The 12,326-nt window shown below is 40.2% G+C and overlaps 1 pseudogene across 1 annotated transcript; it reads right to left on the bottom strand.

Annotated features, from left to right (window-relative positions):
- Nucleotides 1–1,950: 1,950 nt before the first annotated feature.
- Nucleotides 1,951–3,083, bottom strand: LOC105548811 (annotated as a pseudogene). The gene has a single exon (XR_001007452.1). The product of XR_001007452.1 is annotated as an HCLS1-associated protein X-1 pseudogene (transcript).
- Nucleotides 3,084–12,326: the final 9,243 nt, after the last annotated feature.

Here is a 12,326-nt window from a genome sequence, read left to right as displayed (position 1 = left end):
CATAGTTGAATTTCAAATTTGCTTCTGAGTTCCCTGGAAGCTAAAGTGAAAAAGGGAGGCATCAGTTCTACTAGTTGTTTTTGCAAATTCAAATAATGAAAAGTGCCTTTTAAAGAGAAAAATAAATAACTACAAAACTTATCTGTTAACCTACTTTTACTATACTGTTATTATGCTATGGGAAAAAAGTGAACACAAACTTCTTATGTCTATGGTCTTAAACAACTATAAAACTGAATATATATATATGTATGTGTGTGTATATATATGTGTGTGTGTGTGTGTGTGTGTGTGTGTATTCTCAAGCCTTTTCAGCTGGAGGCTGAATATATGTGTGTATATATATATATACACACACACACACACACATATATAGCAAAACTACAAAACCAATGACATCCAAAATAGTTACATAAATTTGATGGACAGATGATGATGTGCTGAAACTAAATTTTGAACGTTGGGCCAAGTAGAGAAAAGATGTATTATCATCCTTTATTTTCTGCTTGTTTGTGGACTTGATCTTTTGGTTTTCTGCATGATGGACCATCATTTGGGTAATCATTGTTATCATGGTCGTTATTTTTCTTCTTTAACAAGGAATTCCTTTTTTAACCAACCAGCCATTTTGTGTTAGGCAAGGAAATTTAACAGTGCATTCAAACATCTACAAATGATTTACCAAAAATGGAACTTAAATTAAAGTTATTCATTGCATATTTTTTACAACTCTTACAGTGAATGAATTTAGAGAGTGGATGGAGTACGTATTCTCCAAATATGCTACACTATGGCATAATCTCCAAATATGCTACACTATGGCATAATGCTGAAAAGCCAGGGTTTGAAGTTTCAGAAGCAGGGTTGAATCCTGCCTCTAATATATATGAGCAGTGTAGCTTTGGGGAAATTACTTAACTTTTCTGGTCCTCTGTTTCATCATCCGTAAAATGGAGGTAATGATAATACCCTATTATTAAGACTGTTGAAAATAATGAATGAGATAATGCATGTAACATGCCTGTATCAGTCAAGATTTAACCAGAGACCAGAACCAGCAGGAGATATATACTAAGAGAGTCACTGCAAGGAATTGGTTTGCATAACTGTGGGAGTTGGCTAGACAATTCTGAATAACTAGGGCAGGCTGTTAGGAAGGGCCTGGAACCCTTGGGCATAGGCTGAAGCTGTGGCCCATAGGCAGCAGAATTTCTTCTTCAGGAAAGCCTCAGCTCTGCTCCTAAGGCCTTTCACCTAATTGAATCAGGTCCACCTATATTATCTAGGATAATCTCCTTTACTTAAAGTTAACTGATTATGGACTTCAGTCACATCTGCAATACATCTTCATGGAATGCATGGGTTCGTGCTTGACTGATAATTGGGGACTGTAACCTAGCCAAGTCAACACACAAAACTATCACAGTGCCCAACATGGAGAATGACTTATAGTGACTACTCAGTAGATGGTAGACAGCGAGACTGTTGGAATGGTACATGACCATGGGTAAGACATATAAGTGTCATGAGAAGTAGCCTGGGGTAAAACATGAGATTCGGAGTTGGAGAGACCCAAATTCAAATCCTATTATAGCAATTTACTAGCTGCATACATTCGGGCAAATGACATTTCCTCTCAATGCCCTTGTTTCCTCATCTGTAAATAAATGTGAGATAGTACTCCTGACAGCTACGCTGTGAGGTAAGTGTTACATGAGATTAGATAAATGCCTGGAATGTGTAATAATTCAACAATGGTAGAAATTCCACTTTCCCATTTGTTTTCTTCTTAACCTCTCTGGTCATCTGCCTTCTCATCTATAGCATGAGAAAAAAATATAATACCTACTAATAGTTTTGTAAGGATTGAATGAAATAATGCATTAGATCTTTAAATGTATAGTAAGTACTCAATAAATGTTAGCCATAAATATTCATATTATTATTGTCTTTTTTTAGCATAAATAAAGATTTTATTGGTCAGTTTGGGTGAGTGACAAACTGACATGCCCCCAATTCACTATTCCACATATCCAAGCCCCTGAGTGGGCGAGAGGAGAAGCTAAGCTTATTGATGGTGGGCAATGGGTGAGAGGTGGAAAGGACTTGAAGGCCTCTGGGGGTTAACAAGGCTACCAGGACCGGAACCAACGTCCTAGGAATAAGTCCAGGATGGAGAAGGCATCATCCAGGGCTGGAGGTCTTGGTGATTCTGAATCATCCCTAGGACTGCTGTCTGCTTCGTGTTGGGTTACTGTGGTCTCTGTCTGGCCCTCACTGTCCACCACAGTCCAGCGCTCCTCCACTATCCCATCTGGCTTAGTGATCTTGGTCACAGAGATGCTCTTGAAATAGGATCTGGGCTGGGGCTGTAGAACCGGGCCAAAACCCTCCTGGGAAACCTGGGAATCAAGATCATTGTCCTCTCTGGTTCTAGGATGGGGGTCCACAGGCCATACATCATCAAACCTATGAAATGGTCTCTGGGAGGCCCAGTCTGGTGCTGTTTTGAGGGATTCACTTCTTGCATCACTCTCCAAGACCCCCTCAAAGGTCCTGGGCTGGTGACTATCTAAATACTTAAGAATCGAGTCTCGAAGTATCTGTCCCTCCTGCAGTCTGTCACCAGGTGTCTCTGACTCAGGACCTGGAAGTTCAGGAGGATGGGAAGGCAAGGTCCAGGCCTCCGTATTGCTGAAGATGCTATTGAAATCTCCTACTAGGGAATCAAAGCCGAAGTTATCGTGGAAACGTATCCCTCCTCCTGGGCTGAACTGAAGCCAAAACCAAATTCCTTGGGGTGGAAGGGCGGGGGGAGGGGTGCTGAGGACTATGGAACCTTGGGTTCCCAGGGCCCCATGAGCCCCCTTCTTCCTCTTCTTCCTCATCATCATCTTCATCTTGAGTCATCCCTCCAAAAAAGGGATCTCTGTGACTCCGAGATCCAGGAAAGCCGAAAAAGCCCCGGAAGAGATCAAAGAGGCTCATTCCCGTATTAGGACTCGAATCTTTGAACCCCTCGAGTGGTTCATTCGCAGAACGGGGAAACCTGCGCAGCCCTGTGGGAAATTGAGCAAGGCGTCAGCCCATATTACTGTTCTCTAACCGTCACTTCTTGCAGTTGGGCTTCCAATACGCACAGAATAGCAGATAGCTTGAGATTGTCCACTCAGAGGAAGCCTGGAACCAAGGATTTCTATGTTGCTAGTTGAGGGCAGACTCATATGCTTTAGGGATCTAATGAAAAGCTTGTTTTCTTATGTGAAATTGGGGACCTGCCTTCAAAATTGTAGATATTTTACCTCCTTGTATAGTATATACAAGCAGAGACAAATTTTTCCCTTAGGAAGTAGTTAGGAAGTTTCCCTTAGGAAGTACTTCAAGTGAATAAGTTTTTAGGATCAAGTCATGGAAGCTGTATCTCATGAGGCTCTTCCCAAACTAGAGCACAATTTCCTATTAAAATGAGACCAATATTTTGCAGATTAACCATGCACACCAAACCTGAAACCTCCTCTCCCCTATCCCTTATTTAAAACCTATTCCCAACTCTTGTAGACTCCACCTACAATATATTCTGAATCCAACAATTTCTCAGCCCTGCTGCTACCAGTGTAAGCCAAATCCCCATTGCCTCTGACCTAGCTGCTCTCTGCCCTCCACTGTAGCCTCATTCTAACCCATTATTTACAAATCAGCCAGAGGATCCTCTAGAAATGTAAGCCTGATCATGTTATTCCCCCCTTCCTGCTCAACAGCCTCTGCAGATTCCTTACTGCACTTAGGATAAGGGCTAATGTCCTTTATGACACACAAGACCCTTCATGGGCTGGTCTCCACCAACCTATAGTGAACATTGTTGGTTTGCAGCAGCTCAGTATTCATTCTTTCTTCCTAACTACATTCCACTTTTCTTTTAGGAAATAACTTCTTTCCCATTGGATATAGTCTGGGGATGCCATCAGACAGGCACTCTGTCCTCCCTTAGGTGGGGGCAAGCTCATATTGAAAACAAGACCATTAGTATGCTCCAGGAACTGGAGCAGAGGGACAAAGAGGCAGAAATTGGTTAATGTTGATTCATCCAAGTGGGTAGCACCCAGACCTGACCATTTGTATGCTAATACACTTCCTGGACTTCCTACTCCCTAGCCCTTCAAAGTTTTCTAAATCCTGTTCATTTGAAAGCTTTTCCATCAATCCTTTAAGCTCCCAGTATCCTTCCCCAAACTGTTTCTCCTCTGTCATTTGTGTCACTTTTCTGCTTTCTCACTCTGATCCAGTTATATTGCTTGTATTAGTCTGTTATGCTACTATGAAGAATACCGAGACTGGGTAATTTATAAAGAAAAGAGGTTTAATTGACTCACAGTTCTGCATGGCTGAGGAGGCCTCAGGAAACTTACAATCATGGCAAAAGGGGAAAAGGTACATCTTCCATGGCGGCAGGCAAGAGAAAGCATGTGTGAACGCAGGAAAAACTACCATCTATAAAACTGTCAGATCTTGTGAGAATTCATTCACTATCGTGAGAACAGCACAGGGGAAGCTGTCCCCATAATCCAATCACTTCCCTCCCTCCATATGTGGGGATTACAATTCAAGATGAGATCTGGGTGGGGACACAGAGCCAAACCATATCAATATGCTATATTACCTTTGCTCAGAATCTTCTTTCCCCACCTACTTTAGTCAAGTACTCAGTCTCAAGATCACGGCTCAAAGTTATTTCCTTATGATGCCTTCCCTAATTTCCCTCATTAGTTCAAATCCTTCTATTGGAGGTCTTGTGGAACTCTGCTTTTCCTCTAAGTAGCTCTTAATGCAGCTGTTATTTTACTGAGTTGTGTGAAACTTTGTTTCTCTTGCTCCTAGAATGCTAACTCCAAGAAGGCAGACATTGTATTCATTTTGTTTACTGATGCACCCTTGGTAGTGGCGCAGTGCCTACCATATACAAGGCTCCCAGTAAATATTTATTAAATAGATGAAAGCAAAATTTGTGTGGAAACTTAAGCCAAAATATGATACTTCTAAAACAATTCATGCGTGTTGGCAGTATAGCCATAGGAACACAGAGTCAGGCTTTTCTATAGCCAGGGGTACCTTAGTGGAAAAAGTTAAGACATACTGAAATAGTTGTGACTCACCTCAACAAGATAAATGCTTGGAGATCATGCCTGCAGAAGTCATATTTCTTCATTCATTCATTTACTCATTCCTTTATTTATCTACTCATCCATGTGGTCAACAAAAGTGTATTTAGAACTCAATTACTGGGGCTCCAAAGATGAATAATGAGATCAGATAAGCTTTGAGTATTAAATATATGTTTTTGTTATAAATATAACCAGTTAATATAGAGAAAATATAAGTTAACTAGTTATTTGATGTAGAAATGGATATGCAAATAACTGATATTTTTTCCTAAGATAATTGCCCTCATACAGTCATCAAAATAATGTTCATTGGGTTACTGTTTTCATTTTCACTTTTAAGATGACCTTCATAATTATTTTCCCAATGCCATGGCTCCTTATCTCTGTATTAGCAGAGATATTTCCAGCTTTCCTTGCCTGATATCCCCAAGTGTCTCCAATTAGATTGTGTCACATTGTGATGGTTTTTACCATTTTCATGCTACATAACTAATTTTCATTGGCTGTGTTTCTTAAAAAATACACACACACTACATATTTTAAGAGAGGAGATAAGTAGGGCATCAAATAAAATAACAACAAGATAAAGTTCTGTACTCCAAAAAGATTGGAAATTACTCATGTTATCTTTTAAGAATCAGCTTCCATCTATGCTTTTTCTAGTCTCTCTCTCTCTTTCTCTCTCTCTCCCCCTCCGTCCCTTCTTCCCTCCCTCCCACCTTCTCCGTCTCTTCTAGGGTTTTAAAAAAAATTCCAGCCCAACTCTGTCCATACACAATGAACATGTTACTCTAAATTCAATAATATTTCAGTTTTTAGAAAAGCGTAAGTGATCGCTTCTTTGTTGTTAATCACTTGCCTTACTTAATTCATTCATTATACTCAGAGGCTCTGAGATTAAGTCTCCAGGCTGGAGAGCTTCATATGAATCCTTTCTTTTTTATCTATTCCAACTTAGATTAAGTCTAGGTCCTGTTTAATGAGGTGCCACTGCTGGGTTTTCACGCAGAAAGAATTCCTCATCCTCGGTGGTATGTATATACCAAATAAATTATCTTTTATTTCTTGAATCTCCGACTATTGCTTCTTGTATGAAAGACTATGATTATGAGCTCCCTGGGATCTGGGCAGCTGGGTTTCTTTGATATGGATTTTTTTCCTTTTCATCAAAGCCTTATCTTGTTTTTTTTTTATTATTATTATATTTACGGTGTGTGAGATTATGAAGAGTTTTCTAGACAGCACCAAGTGCCATGCCATAATGAACTGAGTCAAGTTATTGGGTTAGGACTCCCCATGCTCCAGTCAATTTATATTCCTTGGTATAATCTGTTTATAAATGAGCAAAACTACTTTATGTTTCTGCCACAAATTTTATTGTGTGTGTGTGTTCACATGTGTGTTTTGGTGGGAGGAATTGCTAGTTTTTATTTTTCATGCATGGTTGTGCACACAAATTCAGTAATTTAATTTCCCCTTAAATACTGCCTTTTCCCAAACATCCAGTTTCCAGATTAAAAAATACATATGTAGGAGTGTTTGCAGTGTGCACTACATTCCTTGAAGACTAGTCTCACAAGGCTGTCTCATCACAACTAAGAGTTGTCATCCTGGCACTGCTGAAGTGTTCACTGCTGCTGCTGAGATAATGGTACTACTTCCCATGGGCCTGCTTGGATAGACTGGGACTCAGCAGCCCCATAGTAAGGTTAGGAAATAGTCATGGAGGCAAAGAAGACAAAAAAAAAAAAAAAAAAAAAAAAAAAAAATAGAACAAAAGGGTGGGTGGTGGAGGTAGAAGGGAGGAGAAGAAGTTCCCATGGAAGGCAATAAGACATCAGTACTGTCAGCACATTACCCCCAGTGGCACCATTCCTATCCCACTGTAGACAATCTGGAGCCACAAGTCTGCTTTTTGGGACAAATTAATGTGTTTGGTAAGAACCCACTGGTAATGAGGCCAGTGTCTTGGGTGATGTTATCATACGGTCCACTTGGCTTTGTATAGAGGAAAAATAGTTTCCACACCCTCTTACTGCTGCTAATTACCAACAAAGAAAACCAAGACAGAGAGTAAATGGCAGAGTACAGATTTCTACCAATAACCACAAATCAAATGCTGCAGCAGGTTATATATAATTACAGCCTATCCTTACAAAATCAATTATAAAAGAACAGGTGGATTTTACCAAGCTTAATATTCTGCTAATTTAGAGCTCTGTAGCAACAGCATGCCAGAGCAGTGAGTCTTAAACCTTTTCATGCCATGCAGCAACAAGAATGCCTGTCCAAACTCCTTGAGTAACCACATGAGTCTGTTCATGATTAGAAGTTACAGATCCGGGGGCTCCAGCTGTCCCAGATCTCACCCAACCAATATGAGAACTGAAGGAATGAATATAGGGCCACCACTGTATCCCACTAGTTAGATGATCTCTTTTCTAGAAATTTTCAGCAAAATGGGATTCTACCACTTCATTTTAAAATCAACTTTGATGGAATTACTGTAATGAGCACATTTATCGATTTAAACTCTTGGATATGTATGCACGTGTGTGTGTGTGTGTGTGTGTGTGTGTATTTCTGTGAAAGCATTTCTAATTTTTTGTTGTTAAATAATTTCTCTCTCAACTTTATACGTCCAAGACTGAGTCATAAGGCTTATTGCCCCAAGGGAGGAGAAGACAAAACCTGCCCCAAACAAAGAGGTTATTGATCAGCTGTAAGTCTTAAAAATTGACTGTTTTGAGATCATAGAAAGACCATTGTCTTGAAAAACCAACTCTGTTGACAGATAAAATTATTTGCTAATTTTTTTTTCTAGTTCTTATTTAACATATGACAGACTGGGCATAGCTGCCTAGATCATGGAGGTTTACTATATTCTTAAAATAGAGAAAACACAGGAAGTGAGAAAAAAAAGTTGAAACAGTTTTTTCTGTTCCTAGTTAGTAAGGGAAAAAAGAGAGAAGAGGGAAGGAGAAGGAAGAGTTCACATGCTTGGATGTTTCTTGTCCCTACTCTTGACATACTTTGGATTGGCCTTGGGACTCTTGCAAAGGCCCGCACAGGGCCGCATCCAGCATGCTTCAAAAGTAATAATAATACGGGATGATCTAAGTAAGGAAGCTGGCCTTGTGTGCTGAAGGCAGTGATCAAGGATCCCCATGGACTGGATAAACTGGAAGATTCAACATATCCTGGTGAGGGAGTGAGGAGAGGCTGAAAATGCCTGTAGTTGGAACAAAATTGTCTCTATGAATGAGGACTTCCAATCTGAAGAAAAGTGATTAAGACTATGGACCCTAGTGCTGAGTGTCAGCTTGTTGCCTTGACAGGTCAGATGGAACTCATTGTACCTTAAATGCCACTAGTCCAGGGGGTAGAATACAGCATGGAAGTCTTCCCTTAGCCATGGTTTCACTTTCTATGGTTTAACTTATCCACAATCTACCACAGTCTAAAAATATTACAATATTTTGAGAGACAGAAACCACATTCATATAACTTTTATTATGGTATATTATTGTAATTGTTCTACCTTATTATTAGTTATTGTTGTTAATCTCTTAGTGGGCCTAATTTATAAATGAAATGTTATCATAGGTATATATGCATAAAATGTATTATATATTGGATTTTGTACTACCTGCAGTTTCAGGCATCAACTGGGGGTCTTGGAAAATATCCCCAGCAGATAAACAGGAACTATCATAGCTGTTCTGTTAGAGACACCAGCTAGGATCTAGGAAACATCGTGTGGACTCAGAGACACTATCTCCTCTGCCACCTTAGAGCAGAAAGATTCTAAGGTGGCCTTCTATGATCTCCAGCTACTGGTGGTCACAACCTTGTGTCATCTCCTCTAGTTGATTATGGGCCATACCTGTGACTTGCTTCCAACCAATAGAATGTGCCAAAGGGGATGGGGTGGTTACTCCAATGATTACATTATGTCATATGTTAAATATGAAGGGATTTCACTCCTGTGATGATGCTATATTATACAACACTCTGTCTTGCTGGCAAACTGTCTCAAGAGTCTCTTATTTTCTGTTGCTGGCTTTGAAGAAACAAGCTGTCATAAACCCTACTGCCACAGAAAATTGAATTATGTCAACAACCTGAGTGACCTTAAAAGTGGATCTTTCCCCAGTGGAACCTACAGATTAGAACCCAGTCTTACTCAGTACCCTCAATTACAGCCTTGTGAGACCCTGAGCAGAAGGCCCAGTTAAGCTGTGCCCAGATCTCTGATCCACAGAAACTGTGATACATATGTGTTGTTTTAAGCCACGAAGATTGTGATCATTTGTTATGCAGCATGGAAAACAAATATACCTAAGGTCATATAAGCCTTGGCCCCCTTATATACCTGCAGACCACCTTTTGAATTTTTATTTATATTTATTTTTTATTTATTTTATTTTATTTATGTATTTATTTATTTATTATTATTTTTGTGTGAGACAGAGTCTCGCCCTGTCACCCAGGCTGGAGTGCAGTGGCTGGATCTCTGCTCATTGCAAGCTCCGCCTCCTGGGTTCACTCCATTCTCCTGCCTCAGCCTCCCCAGTAGCTGGGACTACAGGCACCTGCCACCAGGCGCAGCTAATTTTTTTTTTTTTTTTTTTTTTTGTATTTTTAGTAGAGACGGGGTTTCACCGCGTTAGCCAGGATGGTCTTCATCTCCTGACCTCGTGACCTGCCCACCTCGGCCTCCCAAAATGCTGGGATTACAGGCATGAGCCACCGCGCTCAGCCAATACCTGCAGACCACTGTGAAGAAGAGGAGAGGAGGAAAAACTCTGAAGAAGAAAACATTTATCTAACAGAGACTGAATTGGAAAAAGACCATTAAAAGCAGAAGACATTGAATTGTACCGGGTTTACTGAACTGCAAGACATTTTTCCTAATATCCAAGAGTGTGGGCATTGCCAAGCTCATGTGGATATTTTGATAAACTATAGAGAAATAAGGTACTTTTTGTATGTCTGAGTCTAGTAAGAGTAGATTAGTGATACACACACACCTGCATACACAAACGCTTCAGACACACTATTGTGATTATCTTGAAATTTATGTTTAGAGTCATTTTTGGGAGTTTCAATTCTCCTTGGATCCAGAGCATTCATGTCTGTGATACCTCTTTACTTTAACCTGATGTTAAATTGAGATCAACTTGTGAACATCGAGGAGAACAAAATATATTAATGAGCCCAATAAAGATCCTGTTTCTTTTCTTTCCTTCTTTCTTTCTTTTTTTTTTTCTGATGTGGAATTTCCCCGTTACCCATGCTGGAGTGTAGTGGCGTGCAATCTCGGCTCACTGCAACCTCCGTCTCTGGGGTTCAAGCAATTCTCCTGCCTCAGCCTCCCAAGTAGCTGGGATTACAGGTATGCGACACTACACCTGGCTAATTTTTTTTTTTTTTTGGTATTTAGTAGAGACGGGGTTTCACCATGTGGGTCAGGCTGGTCTTGAACTCCTGACCTCAAATGATGCACATCCTCGGCCTCCCTAAGTGCTGGGATTATAGGCGTGAGCCACCACACCCAGCCCAATCCTGTTTCTTTGAACACAGTTCAATAAAATGAATAAAGCCTAGTATCTATGACTTCTGTTTGTGGGGTTTGACTGCTCAATATAATGAGCCCTCATTTGGAAAACTGTATCTTCATCTGTAAGAAACTTTAACATATGGAAGAAGCATTAAAATGGCACAGTTTATTAATTATACTTGGATGGAGTTCAGAATTGTTTATGGCAATGCATCTGGGAAACAGTAGCCACTGGCAGAGTTCAGGTATCCTTTGGCAGCCACATGACTTGTGTTGACAGTGTGAAAGGAAAGGTTTGCATTCTGACAGGGAAACTGGCATAGGTCACAGCCAGCATCCACGATGTTGTTCACTTGAAGTTCCCTGAGTGGACTCGAATCTCTCCAAAAAGAGATGCACTAATGGAGATTGTTAGATTCAATCTAACAATCTTGCCTCTAACATTTTGTTATAGGCAAAATGATGGTTGGCACAGTATTTGTCTTTCCTACCCAGCTGTGCCAGAGCCAATCATTCCTAAGTAGCTGCTTCCCCATCACTTTATACTAGAGAAGTTCCCTTGTTGGGTACCAGATACTTTGCTTCCCTGATCCCTTATTCAGTGTAGGCGGGACTTGTTGAATTTCCATCCATTTGAGACCTGAGGAAAGATTCATCTCTACACTCCTCAAGTGAGGACCCAGGACTCCTGTGAGTCCTGGGCTAAGAAATGCCTCTGAGCAAGAATAGGCCAGAAGGAAATAAAAGGATATATTGTTTTCCTTCCAGAAATGGACATAAGGATGGGTGTAGAGTTAATCTGTCTTTAGGAGTGGGGTCTTGGCAGTGGTCACACAAGCAGCTGGCCACTCCAAGGGGTTGGCAAGCTACAGGTGCAAGTCCAGGGCTTTAAGTACAACAATGCCTTCAGCGCAGGGAGAGAGGAGAAATCAAACTACTGGTAGTGTTGTGAAGTTCTTCCTCTTCTAGTTCATTTTCAGCAAAATTAAATGATCAACTGCTCATTTGATTTTTCTCACAAATGCATAAACCACTAACAAAGAAATCATGGAACACAATAGATATGCACTGAGTTCACTGAGTTATGCTTATTTCCTCAAAAAATTGTGCCTTTTGAAAGAGAAAATAATCATTCTTAGGACAGTATGGAATAACTCGCTTTAATAAATTTAAATCTATTTTTAAATATAAAGGTTTAAGTTGAGTAGAGTGGGCATGGAGATAGGGAAAAGGGAGAGAATTACTTATGTCTATGAGTTCGTGTTTTCTTGAAACAGACATGGTGGTTTGGCTACTGCCCCATCCATATATTATACTTCGTAGAGTTCAGGCAGTCTACTTTCTCAAGAGGAATAGCAAACAGTTTGCATTCCTCTACATCTGGGTACTATATTGGGGGCACTGAGCAGGAGGCCTGCTTCCCGCTGACTTCTTTAGAGAAAAGAACAGTAACATTTCAGCTCCATAGTGGGCTGTTATCAAAGATTTTGAACTTATAATCTTGTAATTGCTATTAATGTTGCATTAAAAGATTATTTAATGAAGGAGATCATGCCAGGAACAAGTATTATAATGACACCAAGCAGCCTGCCTTCCACATACCT

Source organism: Mandrillus leucophaeus, unplaced genomic scaffold (genome assembly GCF_000951045.1).
Source record: "Mandrillus leucophaeus isolate KB7577 unplaced genomic scaffold, Mleu.le_1.0 Scaffold422, whole genome shotgun sequence".
In the NCBI taxonomy this organism is placed as follows: domain Eukaryota; kingdom Metazoa; phylum Chordata; class Mammalia; order Primates; family Cercopithecidae; genus Mandrillus; species Mandrillus leucophaeus.
This window is presented reverse-complemented; position numbering and strand designations above follow the sequence as displayed.